This window comes from Sminthopsis crassicaudata, chromosome 4 (assembly GCF_048593235.1).
Source record: "Sminthopsis crassicaudata isolate SCR6 chromosome 4, ASM4859323v1, whole genome shotgun sequence".
Lineage (NCBI taxonomy): Eukaryota > Metazoa > Chordata > Mammalia > Dasyuromorphia > Dasyuridae > Sminthopsis > Sminthopsis crassicaudata.
In genome coordinates, this window is record NC_133620.1 from 363,460,718 (window position 1) to 363,470,127 (window position 9,410).

Consider the following 9,410-nt stretch of genomic DNA (forward strand, 5'->3'; position numbering starts at 1 on the left):
CTAGTTTAAAACAATATATTCTATTTGATCTGGATGCTAATGTCACAAATATTGACGGCTGTCAGATAACAGCCTGTGGGTCCTGATAATGTATTTTCTAAGATTAATGAGAAACAATGATGCAGTGCTTAAAGTTAAGGCAAGTGCAGAACAAAACTAGATACCTGTCACTTTACCTAGTGATGTTTCAATCCTGAAAACTCACCTCCAGAAGGTTCCCCCATGGGCTCTGTCCAGAGAACTATAGGTATTGTACCTGCACACAAGGTCAAAATCAGACCACTCCTCATACCATAACCACAAAATTAGAGTACCAATGACATGAAGTACCTAGTCCCTCTCACTTTTCCCTATAAATTTACCTTCTTGATCTTAGTTTTTTGCTAACTTCTTTTGGAAGTTAGTCCACTTTAATTGGCATTACAATTATAATAAAATTTTCTCCTTGACTTGGAGATAGGTTTGAGCATACACATTCTTTTGAAATACCTCATGACACTGGTCTGGAACTCCAACATTTTTGGGGTCCCCCTTGAACTGTAACAGTCTATCTTTTTATTGACTCCCTTTGATTCTCCCATCTTCTAAAAAAGATAATTCACATTTATTTAGTACTTAGATCCATGTATATGCACATATGTGTACAAGTACTATAGAAATAGATGTTGAATTGCTAACTAATTTTTCAAATAAGAGACTGGGATCACAAAGAGGTCCCTTTGGGTTTAATAAGGGGCAGGAATGCCAGGGTCTTTCACACTTATTTGAAAAGACCACAATGGCTACAAGTGGGGAGTAAGGCATTAATCCCACTTTAATAAGGCACAGGAAGTAATAAGGTAAAAAGTACATTATATACAGAGACAAATGGGAGGGGGTGGGGAGAAGGTTCAGGAATCTTCCAGAGGAAGACAGGCAGTATAGGGAAGATAATGGGGAAGGGGAAAGACACAGAAAGTAACTTATGTAATTATTGGAGTCAGGAGCACTTGCACAGCATGGATCCTTAGGAAAGGGAGAGTACTTGGGAAGCACAAGTTTGCTTTCTTATTTATATAGGATTTTGTTGGAGGATAAACTAATTTTTATTCATGCCACCTTGGCCTTAGTTATTAATATATTCATATCATCTCAAAATTATGGGCCTTATCTGGTGTTCTGCAGGTGTTATTGCAGATATCTGGAGTTTATCTGAGGCTTACAGACCATGAACAGTTAGCCAATCAAAAGACCCTTACAATAGTTCCCACAATTTAGCATGTAGTGAAAGGATGTGGCTTTTATTTTATTTTATTAACTTATTATTAATTGTTTAATTTGTTATTAATTATTATAGGTTTTTAAATATATTATAATTTGGCATTTTTTTGTTTTAATTTAGGAGACAGTTTATAAGTAACTATTAAACTCCCTTTATCAGCTAGGTAGAAAAGTGGATAGAGTGCTGGGCCTGGAGTCAGAAGATTTAACTTTATGAGAATCTAATCTTCCACATTTGTTAGCTGGGTGACACTGGATGAATCATTTAACTCTGTTTGCCTCAGTTTCCTCATCTATAAAATGGGGCTGAAGAAAGAAGTATATCACTTACTGTCAAAAAAAACCAAACAAACCCAAATGGAGTCCCACATGACTAAAAAACAACTGAACAAAAACAAGCACTTTTTGCATTCACAATCCTTTTTCACAGAGTAATTTTACATGACTCTGTCTCAAATCTGAGCTCATGTGTTTCTGGCAGAATTCGTGCATGCACAGTGCAAAGTGTGCATGTTTTGTGTTCAGAACCAAGGCTGCAGTGACACTGAAAGAGGCAACACAGGCAAGAGTTGCCAGAAATTGCTCAGATTCATTACATGTTAAATTTTGAATTAATGTTTGATCCTTGCATTCAGAAACCTACTATTGCCAAATTTTTCATGACCCTCATATTCAGTTATGTGACTCCATATGAGGTCACAACCCATAGTTTAAGCTTTGTCTTTGAGGACTAAGAATAATTCCTACAGAAGATATACAGTCTTTACTGCCATTCGGTGTATTAGTCTCCCAAATGCCTAATACAGAGCCTAGCTCATAAGAGGTATTTAATAAATTCCTGTTGGTTGAATCAATTGATTTCAATTGAATTGAAAATTCATTTCAATGAATTTTTGATTGATTGATTAGGAAAAGTAAATTGAGTCTAATAGACCATTTTTAAGATATTTGGTATTCCTTGTATTTGTTCATGAGTATCTCTGAGTTCCTTATATCTTTAAGCATTTTTCTAGTGAGGATGAAATAAAATTTATTCTATACCTATATTGTATATTGAGTACCTTTATGAGAGGAGATGCTGTTACCCCTGCTTTGGGAGGAAACTTTAAACATAGTCCATGTGTAAGAGATAGAGCTAGTAATGGGCCTCAAAGATAGAATCAGAGCTAAAGAGAGAGGAACCTGATCCCCTAGTCATTTTAAGTCAGTAGTCCCTGTGGTTTTTCGGTGCTGTCCAAATTTTTGTGACCCTATTTAGGATTTTCTTAGCACAGATAATCGAGTATTTTGCCTTTTCCTTAAGATATTTTACAGATGAAGAAAATGAGGCAAGCAGGATTAAGTGACTTGCCCTTGCTAATAATTGACTTGTTTTCTATACCAACAGAATCACAAGCCCAGTAAAATTCCCTCCTCTCCTCCTCTACCTGATTGTTAACTCCTTTTGAAGGCAAAAACTGACTGAGTCATCAGAAAGAATTTTCATTACAAATGCCCTCACTGTGTGGGAAGATTTTTCTCAGATTTTATAGAAATGGAAAAACAGTCATATGGTCAGAAGCTATTGTTATTCTTTCAGTTGCCTTTTTTTTTTTTTAGTCGTGATAAAATCCTCCCTCAAGTATTTTGTATATTCTTCACATTAAGACAGATTAAGAATATTGATACCTTAAGAATTTCCAAATTGTGTCCCCTCTAGTATGATGCCGTTCTATGGATAAACTGGTCTAATCCAGATACTCTTCTCATCTTTGTTTTATTTAGAGCCATTCCTGTTTTCTTTGATAACACTTCAAATTCAATTGCAGTGGCTCTGCTGTCATTAATGGGGGGAAAAACTTGTTCTAGAAATTTAGATAGATATTTTCCATTTTCCTCCAATTAAACACATTCAAGATAATCATTCTCAAGACTGTTGCCAAGTTTTCTTTTTTTTATTATTATAGCTTTTTATTTACAAGATATATGCATGGGTAATTTTTCAGCTTTGACAATTGCAAAACCTTTTGTTCCAACTTTTCCCCTCCTTCCCCCTACTTCTTCCCCCAGATGGCAGGTAGACCAATACATGTTAAATATGTGAAAGTATATGTTAAATATAATATATATATACATGTCCATACAGTTATTTTGCTGCACAAGAAGAGTCGGACTTTGAAACAGTGTACAATTAACCTGTAAGGAAATCAAAAATGCAGGCGGACAAAAATAGAGGGATTTGGAATTCTATGTAATGGTTCATAGTCATCTCCCAGAGTTCTTTCCCTGAGTGTAGCTGGTTCAGTTCATTACTGCTCTATTGGAACTGATTTGGCTCATCTCGTTGTTGGAGAGGGCCACATCCATCAGAATTGATCATCATATAGTATTGTTGTTAAAGTATATAATTATCTCCTGGTCCTGCTCATTTAACTCAGCACCAGTTCATGTAAGTCTCTCCAGGCCTTTCTGAAATCATCCTGTTGGTCATTTCTTACAGAACAATAATACTCCATAACATTCATATACCACAGTTTATTCAGCCATTCTCCAACTGATGAGCATCCACTTAGCTTCCAGTTTCTGGCCACTACAAAGAAGGCTGCCACAAACATTCTTGCACACAGGTCCCTTTCCCTTCTTTAAGATCTCTTTGGGATATAAGCCCAGTAGTAGCACTGCTGCATCAAAAGGTATGCACAGTTTGATAACTTTTTGAGCATAGTTCCAAATCCCTCTCCAGAATGGTTGCCAAGTTTTCTATTAAGATTTTTCTAAACTCTACTTCTCTTTGTTTCATGTGGTAATATTGCTCATAACTTTCCACTATCAACCTCCAGAAGTTTTTAAAAGCATATTTGTATTCTAAATCAGTGTTAGCCTTAACTACCATATCTCCCTTTTGGACAAAGAGATCATAAAAAATAATTAAGCTCTTTCAGACTCCTCATTGTGGTAAATGATAAATGAAAGATCATACTTCATGAGAAAAAGATTATAATCTATAAAATAGCCTATATAATAGATGTGTTTTCTAAATTAATTTTCCATTTTTCACTACCAATAGTTTATATAGATTGTATCTCATTTTTATTCTTATTTGTATCATATCACATTTTTACTTTTTCTTCTACGCTGATATTGATTTTAAGCATTGTTCTAACAAGTTAATAGTCTTACTACATAAATGATTTGTGTATGACTTTCATGTCAATAATGAATCATTTCCTATTCTTTAAAACATACCTATTTTTTATTATTTCATTCAGTATTCACAATATCCACCTCTCTAAGCTCTTCTTGAAAAAATGCATTCATGATATGTGGTAATGAAGCTTCTGAGAAATCTTTAATTTTCATTCTTTTGCTTCTTAATCTTGAACCATACTATCCAACACAATTTTTGCCATCCTTCCTCTCCTTTTTATTGAAGTCACTGAATGCTAAAGTAAATTAAAACTGATTTCAGTTAGTCATTCAGTCTGTTAGTAAACATTTATTAAGTGCCTACAATGTGCCAGGCACTGTGCTTAGCACTGAGAATACAAAAAAAAGGCAAAAGATATTACCTGCTCAGAGAGGTTGCAGTCAACAGGAGAGACAACACGTAAACAACTATGTGCAGTCTATAAACAAAATGAATCGGAAGGAATCAACAGTGAAAGCATTAGAATTAAAGGAGATTGACAGGAAGAGGCATTTTAGCCAGGACATGAAGCCAGGAGGCAAAGGTAAAAAGTAAAGTGGGAGAGCATTTCACACATAACCATCCTGGGAGTTAGCCCATCAAAAACACTCCAGCAAAGTTCTAAATAAAGGACAGGGAAAGAAGAAAAAGAAAAATGGAAGAATAGTAATGGTACTCACAGCTAGAAGAAACAATGATAAATGAAATAAAATAGAAATAGCTTGAATTTAGAAAGCTTTATCAAATTCTTCAAGAACTTCTCTATTACTATTCATTAATCTATACTAAACTCAACTTATTATTCATTAATCTCTACTATACTCTATTACTTATTATCTCTACTGAACTCTATTGATTACTTATTTCTCTCCACTACATTCTCTGCAACAGAAGGGATTGGTGAGGGGCAGTGTTAAGAGAGCTGGATTTTAAAATGAAGGACATACATTCAAAGACTAGCTCTGGTATTTAGTACCTGCATGAGAATTTTGTTGAGCTGTGACTTTCTCACCTATTAAAATGAAGCAGTTGGATTGGACAGTTTCAAAGGGCCCTTTCATCTCTAGATCTATGCATGATCCTAAGTTGGTCCATAAGCAATTTTCTTTTGTTTTCAAGAGCTCCTCATGACAATCAGGGAAGTGTTGTGAAATGATGTCTCTCGTTACTTTTGAATTTATAATCAAAAACAATTCTTCCATTTCTTTAATTTATCTGTCCCAGGAGAAACTGTGATCTATCCTGAATAGAGCTTGTTCATAGAGTTCTTTACATGTTGTCTACATCTTTTAGATATTGGAAAGCAGGGACTGTTCTTTGCCTTCCTTTGTATCCTGAGTCTTAGCACAGAGCCTAGAACAGAGTAGGAGCTTAATAACTATTTACTGAATGACTGATTAGTTGTAACTTCTGTCTTCTGGTTTCCCTGATAGCATGAATATCAGTTGAAAACAAAAGGAAAAGATTGATATAATTCCATTCTTCCAATAGAAGGATGATTCATTGGAATACTAAAATGAGTATATAGAGATTGATCTCTATATTTTAGAATTTAGAATATCAACAATTAAGTTAATATATATAGATCACCTAAAATTTTTTTTAAATTTTTTAAATTAATTTTATAATTATAATTTTTTGACAGTACATATGCATAAGTAATTTTTTTACAACCTTATCCCTTGTATTCATTTTTTAAAATTTTCCCCTCCCTCCCTCTACTCCCTCCCCTAGATGACAGGCAATCCCATACATTTTACATGTGTTACAGTATAACCTGGATACAATATATGTATGTAAATCCAATTTTCTTGTTGCACGTTAAGTATTGGATTCCGAAGGTGTAAGTAACCTGGGTAGATAGACAGTAATGCTAATATTTTACATTCACTTCCCAGTGTTCCTTCTCTGGGTGTAGTTGTTTCTGTCCATCATTGTAGATCACCTAAAAATTATTTTTAATTATTTTTAATATTCTCTGCCTATTTTTCTACCACTCTTCCAAAACCATTTTATATTTTTCTTCGTTTCATGAATTTCCTTAGGGAAAAAATTCATCACATTGTGGCCACCCTCCTAATGATAAACTATTCTGTATGGAGCTGTTAGTTTAAACATAGTCTATTAGCAGGATCCTGCTCAGAAGGTTACCCAGATTAGTCAAATCTGCTAGGATTTATATTTCACTGGCATAGCTGTTGGAAACCCAAGGTTATCTCTACATCATAATGATACTTTAAGTAAGATGTGTATGTGTGTGTTTGACAAAGAGAACATGGCAGAAATGCTTATAGGAAGCCTGTAAAAAGAGCAATCCATGACAGGGGCCCACCAGGGCCACAGCAAAGGAAGTAGTTAATTCTCAGTTTGGCACTTTGCAAAAAGAAGGAAATTGAAAAGGGGCAAAACTAAAATCCAAATTGGGCCACTAGGAGATGAATCCAGAAGCCAGAGTTTCTACCAAAGCCCTACCTAGCTGATCCAGAACTGCAATGATTACACTTCTGGTACCTAGAGCCTTTAAAGAAATTGGAAGCTCAGTTGATCAATGATGGACAGAAACAACTACACCCAGAGAAGGAACACTGGGAAGTGCATGTAAATTGTTAGCATTACTGTCTATCTACCCAGGTTACTTATACCTTCGGAATCTAATACTTAATGTGCAACAAGAAAGTGGTATTTACACACATATATTGTATCTAGGTTATATTGTAACACATGTAAAATGTATGGGATTGCCTGTCATTGGGGGGAAGGAGTAGAGGGAGGAGAGGATAATTTGGAAAAATGAATACAAGGGATAATATTATAAAAAAAATTACTCATGCATATATACTATGAAAAAAATTATAAATAAATAAAAGTTAAGAAAAGTTAAGAAAGAAAGAAAGAAAGAAAGAAAGAAAGAAAAGAAAGAAAGAAAGAAAGAAAGAAAAGAAAGAAAGAAAGAAAGAAAGAAAGAAAGAAAGAAAGAAAGAAAGAAAAGAAAGGAAGAAGGAAAGAAAGAAAGAAAGAGAAGAAAGAAAAGAAAGAAAGAAAGAGAAAGAAAGAAGAAAGAAAGAAAGAAAGAAAGAAAAGAAAGAAAGAAAGGAAGAAGAAAGAAAGAAAAGAAAAGAAAGAAAGAAAGAAAGAAAGAAAGAAAGAAAGAAAGAAAGAAAGAAAGAAAGAAAGAAATGAAGAAATTGGAAGCTAACATACTAGCAACCTGCCCCAGAGCAGCAGCAACCATTTAGACAGGTAGGATAGGACCAAACAGGATCTGCCCATCCAAGTTTACAGGAAGGAGTAAAATCTGGTCCTATCACAAAATCCCATTGTAGAAACCAATATGAGTAAGCAGAAAAGGTTGCCAAATACAGTGAAAAGATATTATTGGATTAAAAGAAATGCAAGTAGTAAATGCAAAAGAAAGTAACCATGCAAAAAACTCAAGCCAAGATCCAGAAGATATTTTTAAAATTTCCCCACAAAGACTTCAATAACTGCTGAAAGAAATGAAGCAAAAAAGTTTTTTTGTTTGTTTGTTTGTTTGTTTTTAATGAAATTAGAATTCAAGGGGGTGGGAGAAATGGAAGCAGAATTAACAGTCTTGAATAGTAGAAAGAAAAGTAGTTGATTCTAATGTGATAATCAGTTGTAATGGACTTGACTATTCTCAACAGTGTGGTGATTCAAGGCGATTCCAACAGACTGGAGAGAGAAAATTACATCCAGAGAGAAAACTATGAAGACTGACTAAGGATTGAAACTTAATATTTTTCAACTTTTTTTGTTTGTCTCTTTCTTTCTCATATTTTTCCCTTTTAGTCTGATTTTTCTTTCATAACATGACAAATATGAAAAGATGTTTAAAAGTATTGCACATATTTAACCTTTGCCAGATTTCTTGCCATCTTAGGAAAAGGAGAAATAAGGGAGGGAAGGAGAAAAATCTGGATCTCTAAATCCCTTTTCAAACTCTAAAACTGTGGGCTTCTGATTCAAAGAAATTATCTCTAGTGGGAAAAAATTTCTAGTATCAGCAAATCAAGAAGGAATAGCATTTGGGGGGCAAAGGGAGTTTTGCTCCTTCTGAAATCACATAATCTTTTATTAGGAAGCAATTGATAGGGGGCAGCTAGGTGGCGCAGTGGATAGAGCACCACCCTGAATTCAGGAGGACCGGAGTTCAAATGTGGTCTCAGACACTTAACACTTCCTAGCTGTGTGACCCTGGGCAAGTCACTTAACCCCAGCCTCAGAAAAAGAAAAAAAAAAAAAAAAAAAGAAAAAAAAGGAAGCAATTGGTAGCATTGCTTGTATTGCTAGCCATTGCAATTACAAAGGAATGAGCCTGAAGCCAGGAACCAAACAATCTTATCACTTCCGAGTCACAGATTTGTTAACCAGTATTTCCAAATCTGTTTTAAAAGTTTGAGGACCACTACTAGTCCATCTCCCTCATTTTACAGATGAGGAAACTGAGACCCAGAAAGCTTAAACAACTTTGCCTAATAAGCATCAAAGGTGAGATTTGAACACAGAACCTTTGATTCCATAGTCATTATCAAGTCTTTCTCTCTATGTATGTCACTACAATGAGATGCTACCTTATTATAAATTAGTGTATCAGAAGGAGCACTAGAGGCTGGGCTCTGCTCCTTGCTAATAATGAGTAAGTTACTTTAACCTTTATGAGACCAGCTCTATCCAGCTACTATATTCACATATGAATATTCATATATAAATTTACATATTCATATATGAATAGCAAACACTCATTAACGGAATTACTTGTGGACTCGATGTGACAGGCCCACGTTACACAGCACTGAGAATCAGAGGAGGGATTTGAACCCAGGACTTATGACTCCACGTGCAGGACTTTATCCACCGCTTTGGCCTTTCTTTGTGGCGGCTGCTACAAATCAAAAAAGCAAACATGAGGAATAAGGACAAAAAAACAGCTGCAGAAGGGCCCGAGGACTAAAGAAGTTACATA